The sequence below is a fragment of the Patella vulgata genome, chromosome 7 (assembly GCF_932274485.2).
Source record: "Patella vulgata chromosome 7, xgPatVulg1.2, whole genome shotgun sequence".
NCBI lineage: Eukaryota > Metazoa > Mollusca > Gastropoda > Patellidae > Patella > Patella vulgata.
The window spans coordinates 2,056,752-2,071,228 of record NC_065885.2 but is presented as its reverse complement, the minus strand read 5'-3'; the positions used below and the strand labels follow the sequence as shown (position 1 = coordinate 2,071,228).

Sequence of the window (14,477 nt, the reverse complement as noted above, 5' to 3'; positions counted from 1 at the left end):
TTCAGCGTTCCAAAGTAAATATACGGTGCTAAGATCACCTAAAGATAAGTTTTAAATGTTCCTACTATAAATTAGATCAGGTTTCATTTTAGTTTTACGCTGACATGTTATTGCTTCAAATTTTCCTGCGTGGTTTCCCCTTGTCAGTGATGCAGTATGGAGGGCCTGACAAGAACAGCTGTCTAGTCGTTCGGATGGGACGATAACCGAGATAAATACCTTAGACAACGTGAAGATTATTCATTTGAATCAATTGTTAAATATTACAATATATATTCTTTAGTATATAAAATGCCATAATTTGAAATTATTAGATTTGTTCACTGCATTGTTTCATGTTGAATATTAAAATATAAAATAAAATTTGATGTAAATATTCATGTATAAATTGTTAACTTGAATCATATTTATAAGTAAACTTGTTTCAAGTGACTCTGATTTCTTCCCAATCTCTTTAGCTTTGCGCAGTGGCGGTACCATAGCCAGTGAGGAATTTCCGAGGCGTGGTTATTGCTAGTTGAAAACTATACCCAATACCCCGCGCTGACGACCTTTTAGTCGGCATGCGCAATTTTTGCCGGCTTCTACGGGAGCTAACACAAACCAAAAAGAATATAAAAGGGGACGCCTTTTCAATTGTCGATTGAAAACTAATTTATTCAACTCGGTATTTCGATGTTTATTACAACAATATAATCACTGAGTGGCTATCGAAGCATATAACTACCATTCATAATTTCTACTTTTCGCCTCTTCAAAACACTGTATGGCGTATGCCCGTCTTCATTAGCCCAGGTTAGGAGTAGGACGTTAAACCCCATTTCATTTCATTTCAAATCTTCCTAGTGCAAAAACTGGAAATTTCACCTTTGAACCTCCGGAGTCACTAAGACTAAATTTCTAAAATAAATAAATGTGTGTGGTTTATTATAATACATTTTCACTCCACCGCTTGAGAACACATCTATTCTCATAATAGATGGTTATATCTGACTGTGCTGAATGGTTGTATTTTCATTTGTGTTTATAAATATGCTTTCAAGGGAGATAAATACCTTAGACAACGTGACGATTATTCATTTGAATCAATTGTTAAATATTACAATATATATTCTTTAGAATATAAAATGCCATAATTTGAAATTATTAGATTTGTTCACTGCATTGTTTCATGTTGAATATTAAAATATAAAATAAAATTAATTTGATGTAAATATTCATGTATAAATTGTTAACTTGAATCATATTTATAAGTAAACTTGTTTCAAGTGACTCTGATTTCTTCCCAATCTCTTTAGCTTTGCGCAGTGGCGGTACCATAGCCAGTGAGGAATTTCCGAGGCGTGGTTATTGCTAGTTGAAAACTATACCCAATACCCCGCGCTGACGACCTTTTAGTCGGCATGCGCAATTTTTGCCGGCTTCTACGGGAGCTAACACAAACCAAAAAGAATGTAAAAGGGGACGCCTTGTCGATTGAAAACTAATTTATTCAACTCGGTATTTCGATGTTTATTACAACAATATAATCACTGAGTGGCTATCGAAGCGTATAACTACCATTCATAATTTCTACTTTTCGCCTCTTCAAAACACGAAAGTCGAAAAGTAGAAGTTACGACAAAATGTGAGGCGACAACACGCTATACAAGCCAAAGTCAACTCGAAAATAGGAAATTAAGAAATAACACACAGCGATAATAGGGCCCCTCGTTTTTTCCTAATTTCTTATTTTCGACTTGCATTTAGGCATGTATTCCGTCTTGTCGACTTCGACTTAGTCATATTTTTGTATTTATTGATGTCAGTAAGAAGGCATCAACACGCATACCAGGCCAAAATGCAACTCGAAAAGTAGAAATTAGGAAATTAACACACCGCGCTATTAAAGACCTATCATTTTGACTTTCGCCTCGGAAGTTGTTGTAGTCTCAATTTTCCAGGTCGCATTTGAATACGTGCAATCGGGGCTCACGCTGTATTTCATTCTTTTCCGTCAAAATGGATAATAATTTTTATATAAAAAAAATATTCATATTTTTTTTCCGTCAACTGGGATATTTTATCTTCCAAAAATGTCTGATAACCCCTACCCCCTCCAAAAAAACCCCCACCTTAGGCTACAACAATTTAATTCATTATAGATCCCTATTATAAAACAAATTTCCCGTTCCGGTATATACAATATACAGCAACTTACAAAATCCGTCTTACATGGGGATTGGGTGGTCTAGTGGTTTAACACGTGCGCGTGAAATCAGAAGGTCTGGCATTGATTCAAGTGGTGTGGTTTTGATTCCCCGCTTAAACATGAGAAGGGAGTAGGGTCGCTTAACCAACCTTTTGGGTTTTCTCCGGATACCCCAGTTTCTATCCACTGCTAAAGACCCCTACGTGCAAACGAATTATTGAAATGATTTAGTTCGCAACGAGTGAATGTTAAGCCAGTCTGGATGTCGGGTTTTCGATCCCTGCATTGGCCGAGAAAGTTCATCCAGATTTTCCGGCGGCTTCCCCCTTGGCAGTGATGCAGGACGGGGGGGGGGGCTGACAAGGACAACTGTCTAGTTGTTCGGATTGGACCAATACCGAGGTCACGTGTACACATTGGCGTGCACGTAAAAGATCCCTTGACAGTTGGGATTCGATATAAGAGTAGGCCGTATTGCCGCTGTTCGGGCAAAATTTCCCTTACAGCACACTGTATGGCGTATGTCCGTCTTCATTGGCCTAGTTCGGAGCAGAACAGTAGGACGTTAAACCCCAATTTCATTTAATTTCTCTCTCTCTCATCGCCAATTTTTAAAATAAAATTGCACCATGTTAGTCACTGAATAACTCTTAGTTTGTGTCGAGTGGACGTTGCCCCCCACCCACCTCTCTCTCGCTCTCTCTTGGATTTGGAAAGGCTATCTTTACAAGTGTTGTTGGACCTTGCGACAAACCTCACACGTTTGAGAATATGTAGTCCCCACTTGACATGGGGTTTAGAATCCTGACATCTAAAATGGGACAAAAACTTTTAAACTCTGTAAACATTTAATTATGCAAAAATGTAGAATAATCTGATAATCATGGCAAAATTTACACAAATTGAACGGAATGAAAAATATCAAATTTCTAAAATAAATAAATGTGTGTGGTTTATGATAATACATTTTCACTCCACCGCTTGAGAACATATCTATTCTCGTACAAGATGGTTCTATCTGACTGTGCTGAATGGTGGTTTTCATTTATGTTGATAAATATGTTTTCAAGGGAGATAACTACTGTAGACAACGTGAAGATTATTCATTTGTATCAATTGTTAAATATTACAATATATATTATTTTGAAATATAAAATGCCATAATTTTAAATTATTAGATTTGTTTACTGCATTGTTTCATGTTGAGTATTAAAATATAAAATAAAATTGATTTGATGTAAATATTCCTGTATAAATTGTTAATTTGAATCATATTTATAAGTAAACTTGTTTCAAGTGAGTAGGATTTCTTTCCAATCTCGTTAGCTTTGCGCAGTGGCGGTACCATAGCCAGTGAGGAATTTCCGAGGCGTGGTTATTGCTAGTTGAAAACTATACCCAATACCCCGCGTTGACGACCTTTTGGTCGGCATGCGCAATTTTTGCCGGCTTCTACGGGAGCTAACACAAACCAAAAAGAATATAAAAGGGGACGCCTTTTCAATTGTCGATTGAAAACTAATTTATTCACTCGTTGATTCAACTCGGTATTTGGATGGTTATAACAACAATATAATCACTGAGTGGCTATCGAAGCCTATAACTACCATTCATAACTTCTACTTTTCGCCTCTTCAAAACACGAAAGTCGAAAAGTAGAAGTTACGACAAAATGTGAGGCGACAACACGCTATACAAGCCAAAATCAACTCGAAAATAGGAAATTAAGAAATAACACACAGTGATAATAGCGCCCCTCGTTTTTTCCTAATTTCCTATTTTCGACTTGCATTTTGGCTTGTATACCGTCTTATCGACTTTGACTTAGTCATATTTTGTATTTATTGATGTCAGTAAGAAGGCATCAACACGCATACCAAGACAAAATGCAACTCGAGAAGTAGAAATTAGGAAATAATCACACCGCGCTATTCCAGACCTATCATTTTGACTTTCGCCCCGGAAGTTGTTATAGTCTCAATTTTCCAGGCCGCACTTGAATACGTGCAATCAGGTCTCACACTGTATTTCATTCTTTTCCGTCAAAATGGATAATAATTTTTATATAGAAAAGATGTTCATATTCTTTTGTTTCCGTCAACTAGGATATTTTATCTGCCAAAAATGTCTGATACCCCCCCCCCCCCAAAAAAAAACCCAACACAATTTTATTCATTATATATCCCTATTATAAAACAAATTTCCCGTACCGGTATATACAATATACAACAACTTACAAAATCCGTCTTACATAGGGATTGGGTGGTCTAGTGGTCTAAAACGTGCGCGTGAAATCACAAGGTCTGACATTGATTCAAGTGGTGTGGTTTTGATTCCCCGCTTAAACATGAGAAGGGAGTAGGGTCGCTTGTCCAACCTTTTGGGTTTCCTCCGGATACCCCAGTTTCTATCCACTGCTAAAGACGCGCAAACGAATTATTGAAATGATTTAGTTCGCAACGAGTGGATGTTAAGCCAGTCTGGAGGTCGGGTTTTCGATCCCTGCATTGCCATTGCCGAGAAAGTTCATCCAGATTTTCCGGCGGCTTTCCCCTTGGCAGTGATGCAGGACAGGGTTGGGGGCTGACAAGGACAACTGTCTAGTTGTTCGGATGGTACCAAAACCGAGGTCACGTGTACACTTTGGCGTGCACGTAAAAGATCCCTTGATAGTTGGGATTCGATATAAGAGTACACTGTAAAAAATATCCATTTTTTATGTGGCCGAATTCCGTAATTTAACACCTTTTTTCTGTTAATCGATGGATTTTTTGGAGAAATTGTGTTAATAGTGTGAATTATTTCTTCAAATTACGTGTTTTATGTATTTCTGTGGAATATTCAGTATTAAACAGGAAATTTCCTTGAAATTTAGGGATAAAATGTTTTATTCCCTTCTATAATGGACTTAATTCTGTTATTTTACGTAATAGACGGTGGAATGACAAGGAAGTTCCGTGAAATTTAGGGATAAAATGTTTTATTCCGTTCTGTAATGGACTTAATTCTGTTATTTTACGGGATAAACGGTGCAACGATAAGTAATAGTATACATATATAATCACTCCTAATAATCATCATGTTATAGTATTCATTTCAATTTATTAACCATAATATGAAGAATCATATTTTGTAACGTTTGGTATATTAATTGACGTGTATATCTAATTTCCATTATTTATAAGATCTATAATGTTTATTGCTATTCATCATACGTTAATCAGATTGTAAGTATTTTCATAAATATGTAAAAATATGTTGTAATCCTGCGTGTGTTAAGGTTGTAATATCTGGTAATCAAGCACATTTAAATCCGGATAGTACAACCGGTTGGCCAGTGTAAGTCGGTTTGTCTCTATGGCAGGTTCTACATACCTGCGAATTGATAATACCGCAAACTTACATCTGAAAGCATCCAACCACTGACGAGTAGCGGTTTGTGATACCTTGCTCTCGATTCTTATATTAGTGAAAAGAGGTTACGTTTAAAGATTATCTGCGATATCACTTCGGTGGAAGCGGACGTTAAATAAAGCTATTTAACGCACGCGTATAAAGTCAATGGTTAATTCAATGAAATTTTTATCACCTATATGGTCAGGAAACAAAATTTACCAGGATTTTTTTTTTCTGTATTTGAAAATGGAATTTATGTTAATTGAGGGAATTTCTGTAAATTACAGGAAAAACAAATACGGATAAAATTTTCCTGGTAATTTTTGTTTCCGGAATTTTTTACGTTTTTTCACGGAAATTTTTGTTACAGTGTAGGCCGTATTACCGCTGTTCGGACAAAATTTCCCTTACAGCACACTGTATGGCGTATGCCCGTCTTCATTAGCCCAGCTCGGAGCAGAACAGTAGGACGTTAAACCCCAATTTCATTTAATTTCTCTCTCTCTCATCGCCAATTTTTAAAATAAAATTGCACCATGTTAGTCACTGAATAACTCTTAGTTTGTGTCGAGTGGACGTTGCCCCCCACCCACCTCTCTCTCGCTCTCTCTCTCTCTCTCTCTCTCTCTCGCTCTCTCTTGGAAAGGCTATCTTTACAAGTGTTGTTGGACCTTGCGACAAACCTCACACGTTTGAGAATATGTAGTCCCCACTTGACATGGGGTTTAGAATCCTGACATCTAAAATGGGACAAAAACTTTTAAACTCTGTAAACGTTTAATTATGCAAAAATGTAGAATAATCTGATTATCATGGCAAAATTTACACGAATTGAACGGAATGAAAAATATCAAATTTCTAAAATAAATAAATGTGTGTGGTTTATGATAATACATTTTCACTCCACCGCTTGAGAACACATCTATTCTCGCAGTATTCTAACTTTTTCCCAAATTTTCGCTGGGTAGAACGCTTTCTACCACAGATGGAGCAACATGTGGCAACCTCTTGCCCAAAAGCATGTATGAGGTTCACCATGGAAAACTTAAGATACACAAGCTGGAAGTAGAGACAAGAAAACATGCAATTTTGGTCCCTAAATTTCAACCTAACCAACCTCTCAACTCTTGTATCCTTCCGCCTCAAAATCATGAATATTCACCAAAACCTGGTAGAAAATGTATTTTCAAACCCTTCTCTTCGATTCTACACCAAAAAGTCAACAAAAATCGTCATGCAAAGGGGGGGAAGGGAAAGAATGACTAAATATAACTTTCGCCCTACATTAGAAATATTTGGTGAGCTGTGTCCAAATATGTTTTCAAGGGAGATAAATACTGCAGACACCGCGAAGATTATTCATTTGAATCAATTGTTAAATATTACAATATAAATTTTTTAGAATATAAAATGCCATAATTTTAAATTATCAGATTTGTTTGTGGCATCGTTTCATGTTGAATAGTGTATCATAAAAGAAAATTAATTTGATGTAAATACTCATGTATAAATTGTTAACTTGAATCATATTTATAAGTAAACGTGTTTCAAGTGAGTCTGATTTCTTTCCAATCTCGTTAGCTTTGCGCAGTGGCGGTACCATAGCCAGTGAGGAATGTCCGAGGCGTGGTTATTGCTAGTTGAAAACTATACCCAATACCCCGCGCTGACGACCTATTGGTCGGCATGTGCAATTTTTGCCGGCTTCTACGGGAGCAAATTACAAAAAAAGAATCTAGAAGACATTTCTGGACAGACGAAATAGATTTATTTATCAAAATATCACGTTTATTAACAGAATATATGAAAACAAAAACTTAACAAATATAAACATATTATCTTAAATTAATAAACTTTTTGTTCATAATAATACTTTTTAAAATATAAACCCGCACTAATAACCAAATGTCCGAATTCACCAAGGTCTCCAAACACTACTGTTATTGTTCATATTATTATTATTACTAATAAAACTGTTATTGTTATTATTAGAGTCTACTGTTGTTTCAGTTTTAATATTCTGTCTATAATTGTGTCTATGTAATGGTATTGCTAATGGAGGGTTATATTTAATGTAATTCTGGTTTTCACTTCTCAATGAATATTGTCCATTTATATTTGTGGGTATTCCAGGATATTGATGATAATTTATATTACTGTTATAATGTGTTGATTGGATATTTCTAGACACGTGTTGAATCAGAGCATATTTCACTTTGTCCGACACTTCCGTTACACCATTTAGAAATGACGTCATTTCCTGGAAACATCGAGTAAATCCTTTCTGATATTTGATTTGTTCTTCTCTTGGAAAACTTGTAAACGAGTATTTAGTTTTCTTGAGGAATTCAACAGCAGACTCCAGAATTTCGACCTTTTCCATTTTATTGGCATCAAGATCCTACAATATTGAAACCATAAACACATTCATAAGATTTAGGTAACAAATGAATAAGCGTCATTAAATTTAAAATGCTGATACAGTACATTAAAATAATTTATTAATAGAATACATTTATATTTGAAGTAAGGTTTATAACAACTTACGGGTTCATAAGAAACTTCACTTTCACAAATAAATCCAATCTTATAAATTTAAAATATTGATATAGTACAGTTATATCTCAAGTAAAGATTAAAACAACTTACCGTTTGATAAGAAACTGAGTCTTTACATAACAAGTTTTTAATCTGGTCCAAACATTCATTGATTCGGTTCCGTCGTTTCTTTTCAGCCAACAATTTTCGTCCTTTTCTAAAAGAAGTATAAGAACGAGATTCCATGATTAAAGTTTAATCACGTAGATGTGTTTAGGTAAAATGTTTCAAGTTTAACTGATGAATTATTTAGAAATCAGTTATTTTATACCATTCCTTCACATAACTGTAAACAATAATATCACGTGACTACTCGACGCCATTGAAGCATGCCGTTACAATCAGCCAATCAGTGACGTTGATAGTGTATCGGCACGCGAGTAGATTAGGCGCTAGACAGAGGTTAGGATCATCCTAATTGTCTGGCACAATCTAGAAGACGAGATTAATGGAGAAAGTTGGCGTGACACTTGGCGTGTGTAGTAGATATGACATCAAGTAGATAATTATTATAACGGTGTTTACAAGGAAGTCAGACTAAGCAACCTTAGGTCATACGACAGGTGGATATCGATGGTTGTTTTGGATTGATTATACAGTACAACGAGTTTCAAAGTTTATATATTATTTCATATTGAACTTTTTAGCATCTTTTATTCCATATAAGTGTGTCATGTGTCATTTTCGTTCACTAACTAAGTGCCGCTTAAACTGGTTTTTTTTTTCATTTTTTTGGAAAAATAAACTTAATACAATTTTAAAATATTTTAGAATATAATGTTGGAATATACGTGTATGAAAGTGTCACTACTTGATTTTTAAAATATTTAACTGACAATAAGTCTTTTTTAAATGTTGTTCGAATCTAGTATTTAAACAAGGTTAAGTATATTATTATTATATTTGAATCATGATCGATATCTATCACCACATTAATGCCTTAAAAACTGGGGGGTTGGATGGTCGAATGGTTAGCGCGTGCGCGTTGTATCATAAGGCCAACTGAAGTAGTTTCGATTCCCCGGTTTTACTACCAGTGCTAAAGACCCCTACGCGCATGTGAATTGTTGAAAGAAAATTGAACCACGTGTTAGTCCCGAAATGACGTGGTTTGTGTCGAGCGGACGTTAAACCCCGTTTCTCTCTCTCGCATTGTGAACCGTTCAACTAAAGGACGGAGCGGGCGACAACATAGATCCTTACATATATGGTATGGGTATAGCTACTATTTACCGACTGACAATTTAAAGGTTTCACAGAGGTGATGCGAAAGCCTTCTGTTGACTTTGTGCAAGATGACTGACCTTCATGTTCGTGTGCCGTCACATCAAACGGCTTCGATAACACATGCATTTTGTTTACATCGGTCGTAGTAATACTAACTTTCCCATTTACACTAAACAGGAAAACATTTTGTATCCAGATATTCTTCGAGAGCTAATTAACTGGCCCCGGTGTCATCTCTCTGAGTAATAGTAACAGCCAAGCGAATAAATACTGTTGATTAGTTTTTCAAACTAAAAGTACCTGATAAACATCAGCTGATGTAGATGGCGCCAGGAGGAGATCGTTATCTGAATGTATTTAACCCTGACTATTACTGCCATTAAATTATGACACTTGGCGTCCATCGTTTAACGGTTCAATGGTGCATATCACACGCCTATATATCAGCAACTTGTTCCACTCCCCAATATCAATCAATCTTTTATACCGTAACGTGTCTAAACAGATAGGATTACTGTTTATCAAACACATTTCAACCTTGAATAGTTCCAGCTTACAGTAACGGTTATTACAACACTTTTCACGCTTTATTATTTCATATTGATATCAACCAATCGTATCTTAGTTTACAGAAATAGAGTAATATGATTGGTCGGTGGATGACAGGTGTATGGGTAACGGATGATTTTTTAGTTGGCGTGACATGTGGCTTTAGTATTAGTTTTTGATTGACATTGACATACCTCTAGATATACCCGTAGATGAAACGTGATGTATATATCTCGTCTAAATCTAGAAAGAAATAAAATGAGGTTTAAGTCCTTCCACTGGGCTAATGCAGATGGACATAACCCATACAGTGTGCTATGAGGGGAGATTTAGTTCAGCAAGTGGCAGTACGGGCTACTCTTATTTCGAATTCCAACTGTCAATGATTCTTTAACGTGTCCCTATCGAACCACAAGAAACTATTCCTTGTCAGCCCCCCCCCACACACACACACCCCGTCCGGCACCACACCGGAAAATCGCGAGGAACTGTCTCGGCCAACACCGAGGGGGGGGGGACCCGAGACCAGGTTTATTGCCTGTAGAGGGAGAGAGAGAGAGAGCGATAGGGAGAGGGGATAATGCTCACTAAACACCAACTATGTCTTTTCGGGAATAAGATATATGGTAAAATAATGCGCGGGGTTTGGATGGCCGAATGGTTAGCACGTGAGCGCGCTGTATCATAAGGCCTGTCATTGAGTCAACTGGCGTGGTTTCGAATCCCCGGTTGTACGCGAAAAGGAGTAGGGTCGCCTGTCCAACCTCGTGGGTTTTCTCCGGGTCCTCCGGTTTCCACCCACTGCTAAAGACCCCTACGCGCAAGCGAATTATTGAAATAAAATTAAACCATGTTAGTCCCGAAATGACCTAGTTTGTGTCGAGTGGACGTTAAACCCCATTTCTCTCTCCTTACCGACAAAAGAAATAATGCGCCTGCATTCATCTTAGGAGCAAACTGTTTGCCGATATTACGTTAAGAAACCTTCCAGTTTTCGACCAAGCTAGCTTAAGTAGCGATTAGCGATTTCATTGGCATTCCAAAGACGGGTGACTAAAACTAAAAAATGTGGTATGCGACTGTGCAGTTATTTCACAAAACGTTACCGAAGATCAACAATAAAGTATATTTTATTAATATCTCTACAATAATATTAAAGCTTTTGTGATTGGATGTACATAACTTAAATTAACTATTGTTTACCAATATTTCCGTTATATCTCCAATTAGATCGATAAATATAGCTATATGTAGCTAACAAGCCCAGATGCGTGCCTAGAGTGTGTGGGGAGGGGGGTGTTAGGTGTCTCCTACATTCATCAGAAAACCATCTGATTAAAATACACATCTATATTTCGTTTCGTTATTTTTATACTTTCGATGGCTTAAAGTACGTGAAGATCTGACTGGTTTTAATGGAAGGTCCGGTCAGGGGTCACACGGGTCGCTTTTGACCCTATGACGCCAGACATTTGATTAACCAATCAGCTTTGATGTTTCTAGTACGTTACCCATAGTTCCGTTCACCTCATGCCAAAAACTTGCCGTAACAGACCGTTTCATTGGCTGATCCAGTAGACGTGGTACAAGGGTTAATCAGCGAACTGGATGTATGAGATGTGTTGTTGACGTTTGGGAAAGTAGGACGAGGGGAAATTTGTAGGGAGTGCTGTAAAGGGATAGTTAGATGTATTATGAATGGTTAGAGTGGCTGTGGTGTTACGGTGAAATACTATGCCGCCACCGTAACACCACAGCTTTATGATTTGTTAGACAGGAGTGATGTAATGGGTGTCAACAACTGGGTATGCTGGTACCGTCGCAACGTAGCCGTGAAATATATATTGTGGGGGGGAAGGGCGGAAACGGAAAAATATACAATGTTGACAGTATGTGCCAGGCATGAGGCTGCGCAGACCGAGCGGCAGCTCGATAGGGAGTGTCACCCTCATAAAAAATTTTTTTTTTAAATTTCAGTTTTCTGTAAGCATTGAAAACACTATTTTGGCATTGTTTGCGGGGTTAAACCTAAAAATCACATTAATACACCTATTGCACGATATTGTGAAACTAGCTGACGAAGACAGCTCGGGCGGCGATTGTTCGACTCGGGGCTGCTCTGTCAGTATCTAACAAACGCATTTAGTTCGCGTACAACTTTTAAAAACCGAATGTCAGTATGGTATTTCTCACATAATTGGTTATCGCAAAAACAGAGTAAACTGAAAGCCAGTAATCTAGACTCAAACCTATAGTCTATAGCCCACTTACTACACTGTCACTAGGCTTCCTATATTATTGTTTGTGGACGGTTTACTACTCAGTGATAAGCCTGCGCCGCAAAAAGAGGTCTCGCCTTTTATTATTAGTATAATGACTTCCTCATGTGCGGCAGGTTAGTTTGCTTCTAAAAACACTGTTTTCCGTTCCAAAAAATACAAAAGTAATTTTCTACCAGATGACCATGGTTCTTTTCACCGAGACTACATAATATCTCTCGGTGTAAGGATATAGCTATGGATAAGTTCATACAAGGTCAATAAATCCGCGGTCACTTCGGGTCACACTGTTGAGAAAATAAACCGATGGGTTTGTTTAGTAGCAAATCGAGCGTGAATCAACTGAGTTTGTACTGAAAAATTTTTGAGTGATATGTATGAACTGTCTTCACACATTCGGTTTATAATTAGCGATACACAGGTACAGTGGCAAATGTTGTACTTCACAGACTGTTTACCTCCGAACTACCTCCGCACGAAATCCCCGATTTGGGTACTTGTTAAAAGAAAAAGAAATAGTACCTGTGCGCATGCCAGTAAAAAAAAACCTAAGAGTTCGCGCATAAAAAATGCCCGAACGTACCAGGCGCCAGGTCATCCAGAACGCGGATTATATAAAAACTTTCCCAGATGATATTGTAGTAAAACGAAAGTAAAAAGGATCTGTGTTTGAATCAGATTGCCAGAAAACACGTCGGTTTGGTCACGCTCCAGTCTAGTCCTTTACAAGTTTGTAAAGAAATAAACAGAAATATTGTCTCAGACCTTCTCATTTTAGACCAGACCAGCCCTGACCTTGTCTCCAGCACGCCCACCCCCTTACGCCTTAGCTGGATTTTCCGCATTTATTCTCACCAAACAATCATGTTGTATTTTTAAAAAAATAAATATAGCCCTTTAAAGTGCATAAATATAATAGACTACAAGGGGGCACATCCTGGCATTTATCAAAAACATGTTTCAAGTGCAATGAATCTAATAAATGTTACTATATTTATATATGAAATATATAATCTGATTTTTATAAACATTTCTGAATTATGAATCACTTTAAGTTTGTTAAAGTTTATGAATTATAATTCACTTTGTCACATTCTTCCATATGCTCAAATGAACAATTAGTCAAGAACTCAGATCTATAAAGTGTTCACAAGATTGTGGACGTCCGAGAGACGACATTGTCGGTAATATTAGTTTGTGAGCACATAATAACAACGTTAGTTGGATAGGCGTTTAGAATATTGTTTGAACATGTACCATATGTACCAAGAACCGAGCCAGACGTTATCGTGGCCATTGTTGTGACCTATATATCAATTGTAATTTCAGTTGCATGACGATCGTACTTCCGATTACCCGAGCCTTGGGCTTTTTTTAAAGATCGTCGATCAAGAGAAAAAGAACAAGACCAGTAGCGCTTGCGAACTAGTTCCTCGTCCACGATGGATTACCTTAATTAAAATCACCTTGAAATCTCGACAAATTAAGACAGACAATACACCGGTCAATCCGATTAAAATAAAGAGCTATTTTTAGTTTCATTTTTTTTTTATACTTTCGATGGCCTACACAGGAAGATCTGACCGGTTGTAGTAAAAGGTCGCACGAACGGCTTTTGACCCAATGACGTCAGGCATTGGTGATTAATCCATCAATGTTGATGCTTCCAGCGGTTTACCCGTAGTTCCGTCCATCGCACGCCAAGAAGTCGCCGTAACAAATGGTTTCATTGGCTAATCCCTCACGCCATCAAGAACGCGGGTTATATAACAACACTTCCAGATCCTAGTGTAGTACAGACAAATAAATAGAAATTCTTAACTATAAAAAACGAAAGGAAATTGAATCTGTGTTTAATCAGACTGTACAACGTTAAGCCATACCACCAATTTCCTTCTACTTATTGTCGTCTATCCATGTCAAATAGGTGTGGGAGGGGCTAGCGTATGTGCTTTTGATCCTCGAGTCAAGTGGTGTTGTTTCGATCTTACACTTGTACGTGACAATGGGTAGGGTCACATGCCCCATCTCCTGTTTACCCCCACTGCTAAAGACCCATCCGCACAAGGGAATTATTGATATAGAATTGAACCGTGTTGTCGTCTCAAAATCACCTAGTTGTGTGGAGTAGGCGTTTAACTAAATATATGGAATGGGCGTTTAACCGTAGATCTTAATCTCTCCATATGTTAACTGGTGGCAGTTTCAATACTTATATCTCACTCTTATCCAAACGA

General features: G+C 37.3%; 4 non-coding genes across 4 annotated transcripts; all 4 read left to right on the top strand.

Moving 5' to 3' along the window:
- The first annotated feature begins 456 nt into the window (after positions 1 to 456).
- Positions 457 to 593, top strand: LOC126828919 (U4 spliceosomal RNA). The gene has a single exon (XR_007683302.1). It is a non-coding gene; the product is annotated as a U4 spliceosomal RNA (small nuclear RNA).
- A 703-nt stretch (positions 594 to 1,296) lies between these two features.
- On the top strand, positions 1,297 to 1,433 carry LOC126828920 (U4 spliceosomal RNA). The gene has a single exon (XR_007683303.1). It is a non-coding gene; the product is annotated as a U4 spliceosomal RNA (small nuclear RNA).
- A 2,082-nt stretch (positions 1,434 to 3,515) lies between these two features.
- Positions 3,516 to 3,652, top strand: LOC126828921 (U4 spliceosomal RNA). The gene has a single exon (XR_007683304.1). It is a non-coding gene; the product is annotated as a U4 spliceosomal RNA (small nuclear RNA).
- Positions 3,653 to 7,166: 3,514 nt separating this feature from the next.
- On the top strand, positions 7,167 to 7,303 carry LOC126828922 (U4 spliceosomal RNA). Its single transcript, XR_007683305.1, has one exon. It is a non-coding gene; the product is annotated as a U4 spliceosomal RNA (small nuclear RNA).
- The last annotated feature ends 7,174 nt before the right edge of the window (positions 7,304 to 14,477 follow it).